This window comes from Bubalus kerabau, chromosome 9, assembly GCF_029407905.1.
Source record: "Bubalus kerabau isolate K-KA32 ecotype Philippines breed swamp buffalo chromosome 9, PCC_UOA_SB_1v2, whole genome shotgun sequence".
Classification (NCBI taxonomy): domain Eukaryota; kingdom Metazoa; phylum Chordata; class Mammalia; order Artiodactyla; family Bovidae; genus Bubalus; species Bubalus kerabau.
The window spans coordinates 33,046,271-33,062,003 of record NC_073632.1 but is presented as its reverse complement, the minus strand read 5'-3'; the positions used below and the strand labels follow the sequence as shown (position 1 = coordinate 33,062,003).

General features: G+C 39.9%; 1 protein-coding gene and 1 long non-coding RNA gene across 5 annotated transcripts in view; both read left to right on the top strand.

The window, feature by feature from the left end:
- The window catches only part of TRMT11 (tRNA methyltransferase 11 homolog), a 267,208-nt gene that overhangs the window by 137,517 nt on the left and 113,958 nt on the right, over positions 1 to 15,733 (top strand). The window lies entirely within an intron of this gene.
- Positions 126 to 3,179, top strand: LOC129619697 (uncharacterized). Its single transcript, XR_008698043.1, has 3 exons — positions 126 to 150; positions 1,272 to 1,433; positions 3,031 to 3,179. It is a non-coding gene; the product is annotated as an uncharacterized LOC129619697 (long non-coding RNA).

Sequence of the window (15,733 nt, the reverse complement as noted above, 5' to 3'; positions counted from 1 at the left end):
ATTTAGCAAATCAATAATAGCACTTGAAATATAATTCAGAAATCTGATTCTGATCTTCTTGTTTTAACTATTAAGTCATAGCCATCAACAGATTTCCCAGGTGATACGGTAGTAAAGGATCTGCCTTCCAATGCAGAAGATGCAAGAGATGTGAGTTTGATCCCTGGGTTGTGGGGAATCCCCTGCAGTAGGAAATGGCAACTCACTCCAGTATTCTTCCTAGAAAATTCCTTGGCCAGAGGAGCCTGATGGGCTGCAGTCTGTGGGATTGCAGAGTTGGACATGACTGAGTGACCGAGCATGCCCATGCTGGTGGGGGGTGGAGGTCAGATTGTGGCTCATTGAGCCCATTCCTGGCTCCGAGGACTAGAATTTGGCAGCATTTGTAGGCAGAGGGAAGGTTCCTAATGTATTCCTTGTGAAAGACCTTGCTGAAGGGGGAGAGTCAGAACTATCTCCAGAAATCTAGGCTCTGATTCCATGTTGATCAAATCTGTCAGATACAATACATATTTGCTATTTGCATTTTGTTTTTCTTTGAATATAAGGCAGATTTTCTTAATTATTTCTAATAAGACTTCTGTTTTTCCATCTTCCTATCTCCTCTTCGCTAGACACTTAAGCTTTCATTAAAATCCTTGGATTTCTGTCCACTTATTCTTTTTTCATTGAAAATCTAATGATAAAAAGATATAATCCTATCAATTGAACAAATTGCATCAGATATGCTTTTTTTTTTTTTTTTGCAATTTTCTTATTTATTTTACAACTTCCTGTATCTTTTAAAGCAACACATGTTTTATAGGGTCTTTCTCTCATGACTCATTTTTGGAGCTGGTCCGAGAAGGAGTTATTCTCCAGACGTGCCACCATTGACCCTCATTTCAAGTTACATTTTTAATTTATTTTTTTAAAGATATTTCATTCACAGAATCCCCACTGAGCTTTTTATTGTAGAAAATTAGGGCCTGTAAATCATCCCTCTCAGAAAACTATAAATTTTATACAATTGAAACATTCCATGGACTGAGCTTGGCACTTTGATGAAATCACTCCTTTGCTTCTCATAATTTATGAGCTTCCCCCATTCTCCTCCCTTTGGCTCCATCATCACCTTGGCCCTCCCTGCAAGATTGGGGGGTGGTATCGTGCCTTTAAATTGTTCACTGGGGTTTATTGAGTATAATTTTTGAGTGAATTCACATGAACCTACAATATTACAACCTATCCAAAATTATGAATAATAAAACTTTTCATTTTTCTTCTGGCAGGCAGAAGGGACATGGGTTGATCACAAGGGCGGTGGCTCACACGATGCACTGGGGAAGGAAAATGTCCCCGGGACCAGATGATATGGGATCTGCTAGTGGCTTCCTGAGACCCAGACTTCAGTTTCCTCAGAAACTGGTGGATCCAGATGGATGATCTTTAAGGTTCCATTTAGCTCTCACTCATTCTGATTCTATGGCTTGAAGATGGTTCTTGGCATGTGGCTTCTTTTAAAAGGTAATTAAGAAACCCAACAAGATATATCGCTAAGGTTTGATGTGCTATTTTGGATGTGGGTGGTTAGCTCTAATTTTTTTAGGGTAAAGGAGAACAGCACAACAGTAGTAAAGAACAGCATACTCCTGATTTTCATCTGTTGGGTTTGCACTAGATTGTGAGATCTCAGAAACCAGAGGCTGTGTCTTATTTAACTTGGAAACCCTGGCTTTTAGTATTGAATTTGCTTCCTGGGCTTCTTTCAATGATAAAAGCATTGAATGAACACAGAGAATCCAAAGGTATGTTGCCTCCATAAATTCAAGTGCCTGGAACGGTGCCAGACACATAGTAGGTACTTAATACTTATTTGTTGAATTTCCAACAAGTGGGCTACTTGACAACACTGGGATGTTGGAATTTCCCTGTGGCCATTCCTGGTCTAGTTGGAATCTTTGTTTTTTTATATCTTAGTGTTTTTCCTCACTAGAACTCCAGATGGGTCTTCTAAGAAACTGCTAGCTTTATGGCATCACTAGTACTCAGAGTCCTGGAAAGAATTTTGTTGCTGAAAAACAGGACAGAATCAGAAGATATAAGTGATATGGCAGAGTGGCTGAACTCCACCTTTGGAGTGAGACCTGGGCATATGTCTTAACAGCACTGTGACCTTGGGTGTAATATCCTCTCTGCTAAGCTCTACTCTCTCTATCTGTAAAAGGGGGGCTATGTGTCATAGAATATATATATAGAAAGGGGGTGATCATAAATGTATCAGTACTGATGTCTTGGGATAGAAGACATCATTCAAACAGATCATCTATGTCAAGTGCTTAGCCTAGTGCTCAAACAGAGTAAATAGTCAATAAATGTGGGCTATTTATGACCAACCTAAATAGGACATTAAAAAGCAGAGACATTACTTTGCCAGTAAAGGTCCATCTAGTCAAAGCTATGGTTTTTCCAGTAGTCATGTATGGATGTGAGAGTTGGACTATAAAGAAAGCTGAGTGCCAAAGAATTGATGCATTTGAACTGTGGTGTTAGAGAAGACTCTTGAGAAGTCCCTTGGACAGCAAGAAGATCCAACAAGTCAATCCTGAGGAAAATCAATCCTGAATATTCACTGGAAGGACTGATGTTGAAGCTGAAACTCTAATACTTTGGCCACATGATGCAAAGAACTGACTCATTGGAAAAGACCCTGATGCTGGGAAAGATTGAAGGCGGGAGGAGAAGGGGACAACAGAGGATGAGATGGTTGGATGGCATCACCGACTCAATGGACATGAGTTTGGGTAAACTCTGGGAGTTGGTGATGGACAGGGAAGCCTGGCATGCTGCAGTTCATGGGGTCGCAAAGAGTCGGACACGACTGAACGACTGAACTGATGACTTATTTTTCATTATTATTAGTAGTATTAGGGTATACACCAGTAATTGCTATAGTTTTTACTTTTGTGTTGAAATTCAGACTATTTTGTGGCAAGGTAACTATTGTCCTAAGTAAAAATTATTGCAATTTTAATTTAACCATTTGTTTAGCTTTTCAGGGCATCCTTGCAGGAAAAGAAAAGCGTATCACTAAAAGAACCTCATCATTTTGGATGAAGAGTGTTGCTTTGATTTCTTGTTATTCTGAAATGTAATTTTTGTGATTCCAAACTTTTAAGAAAAAATGAGAATACACTGCTGTATAGAAAGCGTCTGGTATCTCTTTTTCCCCACAAGATGGAAATTTATTTTCCCAGTAGTTGTCTGTTATGACTTTTCCTACAAGCAATTACAGCACACTACTATTTAAGGAAAAACATTACTTAGGGTCAAGAATGCAAGCCAGTTTGAAATACTACTTGAAAACCAAGGTGAAGCCAATTTCCTTTTCTTTGACCTGCTTGCAGGATACCCTGACAAGGTATGAGCTAGAATATGTGTCTTGGAAATATTTACCTCCTAAATATTAAGAATATAAATAAGCAGTAGAGTTTGGGGTGACAGTAGATCTAAAGTGATAGCCACCCAGTCCTTGCTGGTCAAGTATGGCTCACCTAATAACGTTTCAGCCCTAAATCACTTCCCTGCAGGCAGGTCTGCCGCTGAGGGGGTTGCACAAAAACATTCCTTCAGGACCATTTAAAAAGGCTGAATAAGCAAGTATCCCATGTGACAACACTCAGAATGTCTAAGAGGTAGTTCAGGTACACATATTATTGCCCATGGCTCCAGGCCCAATAACCTTTTCCTCATAGCGATAGATTCCCTGGACAGAAAACAAATCTGTTTCCAACTCAGAGAACTTTATCAGATTTATCTCTCATTGTCAGATCAGCATGTAGGACACAAACGAAGTCTGCAGTGTGATTCAAATTAGAGGCACAGCAATTTACAGTGCTCACTGGTTTCTCGTAAACCTTATTAAGGTTCGGCACGGGGTGCCAAGGAGCTATAAAGAATCACCACGTTGGACATTTATATCTGCTTGGTCTCTTATTCTGTATCCTCAACACAGCTTATATAATGGCAGCCAAAGCATCTCATGAGCAGGAAATGAGAAAGTTACACATGTTTTTGTCTCATAATCAAATATTCTTCCCTATCTTTTTAAAGTCTCCCCCTGGGAGGCAAAGTACTGCTTTTTTTTTTTGGTTTCATTTTTCCTTAAGCTGTTGCCTGTAATTTCCACTTTGTTTTAGATTTGTCACAGCTCTAAAATGGAATTAAGTTGCTTGTTTATGCTCATGTCTTCTATTATTTTGGATTTGGGGCATTTCTTTATTCAGTCATGGTTCTATAGTTGCTTGAATTCATATTCCCTATTGATTCTAGCCCATGGTGTCCTAATGATATGAACACATTCTGGGTTGCACCAATTTTTCATTTATTAGAGTCAAGTTTTCTTATTTCTTTTAAGGTACTTCATTTACTTAACCTAATAAGACAAGCAGGAGACTTTTGTTGAACACGTATATGTGGCAGACATCTTACATTTTAATCTCATTTAATCATAACAACCTCATGAGGTAAGAACTAGTGTCACCTTCATTTTAGAGATTAAAGAAAAATTGTTTTCCCAGACACACTGCAGTTAAACAGAAGAGCCAGAAATAGCATCTTAACATTCTGCTCTATCCACTTCACTGCACGCCATCTCTGACACTATAGTTCATTAAATACAGTGCCTTAGAAAGCATGAGTATAGCGCACAAGATAGGAGGAAGATGCGAAGAAAGAATGTTAGGTGTGGCAAGAGATATAACATGGAGTTTTACCAACGTGAGAGAATCTTAGTCACACAATTGGCTCTTGTTAAATTGTCTTCTCAGGTACGTTGTTAGTGTGCAGTGATGTGAGTGGGTCACTCACACATTCTGATCACAAGACGAAGACAAAGTTCTTCTAGAGATTGTATATTTCTTGGTACTTTTTTATTTTGAAATAATTTTAGACTCTTAAAAAATTATAAGAAAAGTACAAAGAACATTTTCCTTCACTCAGTCTTCTCCAATTATTAATATTTTATATTTGTTTTTATCATTTTCTCTCTAGAGATACTTAATATTATTTTATGAATCATTTAGGAATAGGTTATAGACACAATGTCCCTATATCTTAACTATTTTGGTGTACACTTTTTTAAGAATAGGTAAATTTTGTTACATTACCACATTATAATGGTTACCCTCTGGAAATTAACACTGATTCACTGCTAATGTTTACAGATATAATTTATATTTCACCAGTTGTACCAGTAAAAATATTTGGAGGAGGTGTTCTGAGACCAATCTAGGATCACACGATGCATTTAGTTGTCATGTCTCTTTAGTCTCTTTTAACCTGGAAAATTTTCTTTGTCTTTTTCCATTTTAACATTTAAAAAAAAGTTCAGGTCAGCTGTTGTGTAAACTGTCTTTCAACTGAGTTTGTTTCCTCATGATTGGATTGATATTATACACTTTGGGCAGGAATAACATGGAAGCAATGTTGTGTTCTTCTCAGTGCATCATGTCAGGAGGCACATGATAGTAATTTGTCCCATTACTGTTGATATTAGTAGGTTTCTTTAGTGTAAAGTTGCCATTTTTCAAAGGATTAAATCTAAATTTGATTTAGATGCCAGTTTCCTGGGAACTTGTTTCAAAGAAGGTCCATTACCTGAACCAACTTTGAATATTCTGAGAAAGCTAGCTTGCCAATCTCTAAGTCTTAGGAACATGCTGTGAAAACCGGTGATTCAGCTGAGATATTCCTTGAGAAAAAATTAACCTAAATCTCGTCTCCTATCTTCAGAATCTCATGTTGTGATTCTGCTTGAACTTTAGAAAGTATCTTGATATTTGGCAAATCTTTAATAAATAGATGAAATAGCAAAATATTTCTATGTCAAAACAAAATATGACTTTTACCATAGATTCAGGTTATGGCTGAGCAGAGTAATTTCTGAGCAATTGCTCTTGGGGTGGGAATGGAGGGTGTGGCCAATCAGCTCTGAGCTCTTGTTAGACAAGAAAGTAGATGCCGTCATATCTAGTCTGGAGGCCCAACTCGTTGCAGCAAAATTAGGCCAAGTGGGAAGGGCTGCCATCTGAAATCACAACCTTTCCTGGAATGGAGGAAGCTGTTTGTCAGAACATCGTCTCCTGTAGAAGACAATAAGGGATCATGTCCAGAACAGCAGGCAGTTGCGTCCACCAGCAACCCATGTGTGTGCATGTGCTTGTATGTGTCATGGGGAAATGAAAAGGGAAATGAATGAATGTGTAAGTAGGGGTGGCACAGATAGAGATGATAATTAAAGGAGGAAAGACAGGTAAAAATTCAAGTGTCAAGGCTTGGGGAATTAAGCAGATGCACAGATTGCTACTCTAGCACAGGGAAACAAATCAGAGGATTATAGAATTGAGCTACAAGACCAAGTCTGGGCTGGTACCAAGTATGACTCAAAGGAGACTTCTGTCAGAGAGGTTAGAGAATCAGTGAAACTTTTAGCCTAAAGTCTGGTCTGGTCTTAGAGACTGAGCAGGACACAGGTCTGAGGACCAAGTGTGATGGCTTTGCTGTTAAAGATCTGAGACTCATAATCAGCATTTAGGCAATCAGTGTGAGCAGCTATACTCACCTCATCCAAGCTACACTCACCTTGGCATTGCATCATTATTGGGTGGGGTAAGGATTTTTTTTTTTTTTGGCATTTTCATGAAAACTTCTCTCTTTCCAGGTTATCCTTCAATCACATATCACTTGTGCAATGCTATTGGGGCTGAGAAACACATAGCATAATCTGGTCTGGTCTCCATACCCTTCCAAGAAATACCTGAAGACTGAGAAATATAGCTTCCTTTCCATACCTTTGAGTTGGGTGAAAATAGGAGAAAACCAGAATGCACAATGACATATGTATTGTTAAAGAATTTATTTAGAAAATAATTGCTTCTGAAAAAATTGCCCATTCTTGCCTCTGTAATTCTGGTCCCTTTCAGCTTCCTTTATTTTCATCCTTTTCTTCTCCCATGATATTTCCTATTCATTTAATTTAATCAATGTTCCTGGAGATCATAGCAATGAGGTGTTGTATAAACATAAAATGGGGCAATGGAAGCCCATAGAAACACACACATGTGTGTATATAAAGCTCTTTTGGGGTCAAAGCTTTGTGGGGTTCATGCATTTGGGAAAATGAAGTGTTTCATTGTGATCACACTGCTAGTTGAATCTAGTGTTGTTGTCATCATTATTTAAACATTTATTGCAAGTCTATAGTCCCCTGGACAGACCCGGGAATTAAATGTCAAGTTTGCTTAGTGAATTTATGCTTGAAATGAGATAGCAAAGCCACAAAATGGAAAAAGATAATATTTCCAAAACAGAAATATTGAATAATGCATTCCCAGAAAAGGTAGGTAAGGAGAAAATGAGTTTGATCCAGGCAGTTAGGAATGAAGCAAGTGTGAGAAGACTTAAATGTCGAGCTTAGGGATGGTTTGCAGCCATTTCCAAGAACCCTGGGAGGGACTGTGGGGACTGCATGACCTAACGCTTTAATCCTTGTCTGCTGCAGCTGAGACCCCATGGGGAGGATTCTTGATGAGGAGACTCCCTGTTCTGGGTAATAGTAACAAGCTGCCCTCTCTGTAGGCAAATTTTCAGGTGAAAGTCTTGGCCTATCCTTCGAATAACCACTGCAGCAAAATCAAGTCCTCAAACTTCAAGGGAAACCCTGAGGGTTTTTTGTTTTGTTTTGTTTTAAGGATGTAAGGGTTATTTGAAAATAAACACAAAATTTCTTAGAATAATTTTTTTCCCCTTTAACATATGCCTCAGACCATCTCTTTCCTAACTCAGACACCCCCTACACTTTGTTATATTAAATGTCTGTTAATAACAAAAGTAAACTGCATGTTATTTACGGAAGCTACACAATATTAACTTTGCTAATTACACGGTTGCTCACTTCCCAGGACCACGTCACCTCCCATTTGTTTTCCAACTGCTGTGGCTACCATGTGTTTTCAAAGTAAGACAGACATAAGAAACTGCAGATTTCACATGTTATTTCTGCAGCTCACACAGGGATTGCAGGGTTCATCATCTCACGCCTGAATGGAATGGGTTGGGCTTCCCTTGTCACCTGCCTATATAACTTTGGGGAAATTTCCAATGGAGTTTTCAGAGACCTGGTGCGGCAGCTTCCTGAGTATGTGAAATCTTCAGCAAGTAGCTTCTCTGCCTCATGGTTCTTTGTATATAAATTAATGATAATGGTCCTACTTTCCAGTGTGGCTCTGAATCTGAAATGAGTGATACAAGATGGTGCTTGGATGCTAGGGTGAGTTGTTAATAAATGATGGTTCTTAGTTTCTTTCCATCCCATTTTATGTTCTTTCAAACTTCTGAATACTTAACTGAGAAAGCATAAAAGATAGCATACATACCTGGCTTGGTCTAAATCTAGAGTCAAAAGCTCAAACAGGGCTACATTCTGAAAGGGGATTTGCTGTGTCACGGGAACTACTGTTTACCTGGTGTTAACTTTTTCTCCCATCCCTCTTTGGTTATTGAACTCGTCCTGTCACCTGCTTATTGGAGATCTGGGCTATTTATGGAAGTATCTCTGAACTGAGCTTGACTAAACTGAGAAGTAGGGCTTCCCTGGTGGCTCAGATGGGAAGGAATCTGCCTGCAATGTAGAAGACTTGGGTTTGATCCCTGGGTTGGAAAGATACCCTGGAGAAGGAAATGGCTACCCACTCCAGTATTTTGGCCTGGATAATTCCAGTAATGTATGAATATGAGAGTTGGACTGTAAAGAAGGCTGAGAGCTGAAGAATTGATGCTTTTAAACTGTAGTGCTGGAGAAGACTCTTGAGAGGCCCTAGTACTGCAGGATCAAACCAGGCAATCCTAAAGGAAATCAACAACCCTGAATATTCATCGGAAGGACTGATGCTGAAGCTGAAGTTCCAATACTTTGACTACCTGATGCAAAGAGTTGACTCATTGGAAAAGACCCCATTACTGGGAAAGATTGAGGGCAGGAGAAGAAGGGAATGACAGAGGATGAGATGGTTGGGTGGCATCACAGAGTCAATGGACATGAGTTTGAGTAAGCTCTGGGAAATGGTGAAGGACAGGGAAGCCTGGTATGCTGCAGTCCATGGGGTTGCAAAGAGTCAGACACAGCTTATCGACTAAATAAGAACAAACTGGTAAATCAGTTAACAACCCTTTACTGAGGTCTATTAAGAATGGCAGGAGTGGTTCAGTCTTCCCAGATCTTTGACATTATTGCTGTGGTTACATCAGCTTGCATCTTTGGAGCTATACATTCTTTCCATATCTTTTCTTCATGGGTTTTCTACATGAGTACTGTTTCGCCTCAAGCAGTCAGTTCCATTCTGAGGGAGTGGAGATACAGAGGGGAGATTCTTTCAACTGACATGGCTTGGCTAGGTGCCAGCCAAGTGTTCCTCCAGGGTATTTCAGCTGTGGGATAAGTTACAGATAGCTTGGCCTTGCTATGTGTGACAACCATTTGTTGTAGTAATAGCAATCACTGGGTACATAATTGGTTGTCTAAAAATGTGCACTTTATTAATTACCCTAAATTTCTGCTTGGCTGCTAGCAACTCTGTCTAGATTCTATTTCTTGGCATTCTCTCATCTTTCATTTTTACCACAAATCTTTCACTGATTTCTAGCTGCCTACTTTCCTCTATGTCATTGTCAGTCTTTCAGCCTCTGGCTTTTACTGTGATTTTTCACCGAACTGGAGATTTAATGTCCTCCTTGTGTTCAGTCACTCAGTTGTGTCCAACTCCTTGTGGCCCCATGGACTGTAGCCTACCAGGCTCCTCTGTCCATGGAATTTTCCAGGAAAGAATACTGGAGCAGGTTGCCATTTCCTCCTTCAGGGAATCTTTCCGGCCCAGGGATTGAACCTGCGTCTCCTGTGTCTCCTGCATTGGCAGGCGGATTCTTTACCACTAGTGCCACCTGGGAAGCCCAATGGCCTCCTTAGTCATAAGGAAAAGAAACGGAGTCCCTTTGAATCAGTATCTCCTCACATCTTCTTTTTTTTTTTTTTTTTTTCATATGGCTATAGCCCAGATAACCTATTACTGAAGTAGGCTGTGTGTCTTTAGACGGTCAGATCCGTTCAATATATCCTTATTGAACATATGGCCTGAACCAGTTAGATGGTAAGCTTGCAGCTGGAAATGCAGAGGTGTCACACCCTTTCTGCTCTTGAGGAATTCCCATTTCATTTGGAAAGTTAGGCATTTAAACAAACATAATACAATGCGCTAAGTGCTATAACTAAAGTATAAACAAAGTGGCTTTTGGGGATGTGATGTTACTTCCATATGAACATGAAGCACTCTATAGTATTTTGACTTCCTCTGCAGTACTGTATATCTCTGTTTGTCCAGCATTTCTGATGTATCAGTAAGGCCCTCTTTCACTTTTGGTGTCTTTATTTCAATATAAATTATGTGGTCTTCCTATTTATAAATCAAGGACCAATATATGAAGCTAGTTTAATTGGGGGACAATTACATTACTAATTATTGAGGGTTTTTGATTTGCCTGGGTTTACATAAGTGGTTGAGGTAGTGGGGTAGGTTCCTGATCTGGATTATCTTTCTTACCAGCAGAAATACTTGTACGTTTTTCAGTTACATCAAGCATAGGGTGACAATCCTTTGCCCCACCCTCTTTTGTTCTTTTAGTAAATAGATTCAACAATAGTATGAGTTTTAAAAGCATTTCCCCCTCACCCATTTGAGTTTTAAAATAACTAACTACTTAAGGAGTTGACTAAATAGCTAAAAAAAATGACTAATACATTGAAAACTTTTAAAAGAAAAAAGAAAAAAATCAGAGTGCATTTTATATCCTGATGGTGTGCTGTTTTTTGAAACTTGTCTCAGCTTTTTTACACACACACACACACAAGTATATGTACTGAGTCTTGATAAAGGTGTATTTCTTCATATGAGTCTAACTGAATAGAAGTCTGAATTAACTCCTCCAGACAAGCTTACGTAGACACAGAATGAAGTCCTCAGAGCTGACTCAAGGCTAGAATGCAGAGATCACCCCAAAAGTACTCGGTTAACATCTTGAATCCTAGTGGAAACTCCCAGAAAAAAGTAGAACATTGGTGCTAGAGACATCCTCTATTGGGGTACCAGTGTGGGTGATGATTAGGTCTGGAGATACCATGTTTAGCTGAATGTGCCAGTTGACATTAGGATTTCTTCATGAGCTGATATTTTGGACTGTGACCTCTTTAAGGACAGGGTCTGTGCATTATTGCAAGAGGTTATAAGAGTGCTGTGCCATAGCAGGAGTTTCCTGTGTACCCTGACTTTTCATTTCTTTCATACAAAGCAACACACCTTATGTTGCAATTAAAGTCATTTCTGCCTCCACCAGTAGGAACTGTGTCTGATCATCTTTTTTTTTTCTCTAATGTCTAATTCAACACCTAAAAGTAGGTATTCAGTAAATTCATTCATTCAATAACTGTTTTCTCTGTTATTCTGGAGAGTTTATTTTCTGTCAGCCATGCTACAATACTTCTAGAAGACATACAGGTGAACAGGCTTGATTAATAGCAACTCTGTAAAGAACAAACTCTATTGTGGCCTAAATAGAATCGTACAGCATAGCAAGTCACCCTTGGCACTGATTTTTATTCTGTATCATCTTACTTTCCATTCCCCTTGCTTTAAGTTCTGGTTTTTCTCCTAAAGTTTTGTGTATCAACCCCTATCTCCTACCTTCAAGCATTTATTACTTCATGTGTGTTTTCCCATAGACTTTGTTCCCTAAATCACTAAAGTGAAAAGTAGAAGTTATTCAGTCGTGTCTGACTCTTTGTGACTCCATGGATGGAATTCTCCAGGCCAGAATACTGGAGTAGGTAGCCTTTCCCTTCTCCAAGAGATATTCCCAACCCAGGGATCAAACCCAGGTCTCCCACATTGCAGGCAGATTCTTTACCAGCTGAGCCACAAGGGAAACCCAAGAATACTAGAGTGGTTAGCCTATCCCTTCTCTGGGGGATCTTCCTCACCCAGGAATCGAACTGGGATCTCCTGCATTACAGGCAGATTCTTTACCAACTGAGCCATGAGGGAAGCCCTAAATTACTAAGGAGCTATCATAAATGATAGCTGGTCTAAATGTCTGCCTTCTGACTGCTCTTCCTGAGGTCATCAGCTTTATCTGTGCTGCAGTTGGGGAGCCTTTATGGCACAAAGCATCCTCTCCCTACCAGCCCCAGCCACCAAAAACTACCTGCCCAGCTTCAGGAATTGCTGCTGTGTTTCTAATCTCACACAATTTCAATGCGCAGTAAAAATTAAGAACAAATGCGTAGGCGGAGAATGCAGCGGCTTCATACTTAAAAGTTCAGGAACTTTCTTCAGCACTCAAAACGTATTTGTGTCTCTTCTAGTCCTGCCCAGATCTGACAGTATTTACATTACTGTTTGAGGTAAAGCAGTTAGAATGTACGTTACCCAAAAGGGAAAAGGCATTAAATCATTACTTAACCTCTCACCTGTGCTGGTTATTAATCTATTTCCTTAGCTTCCAAGATTCCTTTTTATATTCCACTTTGTGATGCTGGGGCTGTAAATCTACAAATGACAAATTCTTAACCATCTGGCTCCTTGGGGGTCCCAGTGGCAGACCCTATGGGAGGGAAGAGGAACGCACTTCTACCTGTCTCCTTTCTGTTCCTATCGGTGTCACCGCAGCATGGAGCTTTCACCCTGGAGTGGCAGGAGGGACTAGTTTCCAGCTCCTTTGGGTGCTCCCAGAATCAGTCTCGATGCACCTGCTGAGAGGAACTGGCAGCAGTTAGGTTTGGATCCCAGCTTGTGGGCCCCTCAAGATTCTAGCTTACTGTAATCTCCTGGTGTTATTACTTGTGTTACTTTAGTATCTTAAAAAACAAACAAACAAAAATCTTCCAACACTTGCTTAACCGATTTCCTATATTAAATTACTTTATAGAAATATCTGTTCTTTTCTGCTCCAACCGGATCTGAGTCTTACTATGCTCTAAATGAAATTAGTCTCCAGATTATCCAGTTTAACGAGTATGGTTCTGCAACGAGGTCGGCTTTCAGTGGACGCAAAAAACCAAGAAGGCTCTGGTAGCTCATCTCCATCTGGGGCAACAATGACAGTGTGCTGGAAATCTTCCTAGGGGCTGGAACTGGGGGAGAGGATGCAAGAACCAAGAGGTGGACAGACGTGGGGGGATGAAAGTACACTGGGTCCAAACCTTCATAATTTTGCTTGATCTGTCTTAGCTAAGAGACTCTGGGAATATGAATCAGAGATAAGGGTAAGCAAGGAAGAATCCATAGTAATCCACAGTGACATTTGTTAAGAATACAGTCCTTCTGGCCGGCATTCCCTTTCCTTCCTCGAGGCCCACGGTTTATAATTTTTCTGTATTTGTGGTCTCATCCTTAATCACAGGGCAGTGCAAATGGCTAATCTTCTGCGTGTGTGATTCACTCCAACTACTACTAGGAATAGCACACCTCAGATCATCCTGCCTGTTCTTACACAACATGTAGTAAATCCATGTTTCATTAAGTCAAAACTTAGATTCTTCTTTCTCAGATTTGTTCATTTTGGTCAGCAGTACCTTAACTCTAAAAATAAGGGGATTCTATTTGGCCCAATTATCCCTACTGCATTTAATGTGTATTAACTTTACAACCATTGTTATATAACCGGGAGTTGACTCACGTACTCTAATGAAAGAACTTTAGGCATTCATAAGGGAGAGTTAAATTCACATACCACTTTCCTATATTGTTTCATTGTCTTGAGAGTCTGCTATTATTAACTTTTCTGGCGTTATTTTGTGCTAAAAATGAACACATTTTAATCCCCTCTTGAGAATATTTTTTCATGTGCAACAGTGTAAAGAAAAACCAAGCCTTGCTAAGATGCAGAACCTCGGATCAACACCTAGTCAAGGGGTTCAACCCCAGCCCATGATTCAGATTATGACACCAAAAAATTGCAGAGGTGAATTTTGGGGTGTTGTTTATCAATTACTGAAACCACAAATATTAACTCTTTATGTCTGGGTGCTATTTTGCCATAAGTGCAGCAACTGTCAAGATTATGTACTCAATTTTTTATATTCTTGCTAAAGAAAGGGGTAACTATTCCCCCATATATTTAGGGGAAGTTTAATACAGCTTACATCCTCTATCATGAATTCTATACTCCTCGTCTAATGAGATCTTTATTTCTTGCTTCTGATGCTTATTATTAATTACAAAAAATGTTTAGTTTTAATATCTGTTGAACTGGCTGAGCAATACCACAGCTTTCTTTTCCTAGTTTGAAGAGTCTCAAATCTCAAATCCCGTTCCTTGATGAGTCTGTTTGTCTGTGTGATTAGCATTCTCTATGGTGTGGTGGCTTAGAAGGTAAAGCGTCTGCCTGCAATGCGGGAGACCCAGGTCCAACCCCTGGGTTGGGAGGATCCCCGAGAGAAGGAAATGGCAACCCACTCCAGTATTCTTGCCTGGAAAATCCCATGGACGGAGGAGCTGAAGGCTACAGTCCATGGGGTTGCAAAGAGTTGGGCATGACTGAGCAACTTCACTTCTTTCTTTCTTTTCTATTCTTCCTTTCTATGGCGTTGAAAGGGGTGTTTATACCTTCTTTGAGAGGGAGAGTCAATTCCTGTTTGTCATCTGAAAGTGGTTCCCCTGATGTGTAATAACATGCAGGAAACAGTTATTCTTCTCCTCTCACCTTGAATGGGTAGGTCAAGTCACACTGTTAATGTCTAGTTTATTCCTATGTTGCTTATATTATTTAGTGCATAGTGTAATCTAGGAGGCTTCCCAGGTGGAGTAGTGGTAAAGAACCCATGTGCCAATGCAGGAGATGTGAGTTCAATCCCTGGGCTGGGAAAGTCCCCTGAGGAAGGAAATGGTAATCCACTTCAGGATGCTTGCTTGGGAAATCCCGTGGACAGGGCAGCCTGGAGAGCTGCAGTCCATGGGTCACAAAGAGTCAGACATGACTGAGCACATGTGCACACACGTGCACACACACACACACACACACACACACACACACAGTGTAATCTAGACCTTCAAGACCTTCAATTGCACCTTTTGTTCTGACTTGTGATTATTTGTAGGATCTATTCATTAGCTTAAAAGGAATATGAATAACTAACTGTAACCCTGCCCTTTGACTGGGAAAACAAATAATAATGACAATAAACTCTTCAAAATGTTTGCCTCCAGAAAGCAGTGAATAGGAGAAAGATCACTGAAAATGGAGTCAGGAAAGAGAGTCTCTAGTCAAAGTACTACCACTTAATAACTGTGCTCTGAATCTTAGTTTCCTAGTCTATAAGGCAAAACATAAGTTGTAGTATGAATTTTGTCTACTTCACAGGCTTAGAACTCTTAGAAGCCTGAAAATCCCCCCAACCCTTTGACGCAGGTTGACTTTCTAGAAAAGGGCTTTATTTTCAGAGGATTTGATTACTGAGTTATCTTTATATTCCACTGCTGTCTGTAGATGTACCTTAAATGCTTCCTGAGAGTCTTTCCCTTGAAGAGATTCAGGCCCCAGTTAAATTCATCCCAATTAAAAATAGAACCCTGAGAAGCAGCAGCTGTAGCACCTCTTAAACCTCTTCAGACAACATTGAACGACTAAGTGCCTGCTACTGTGGAGATAG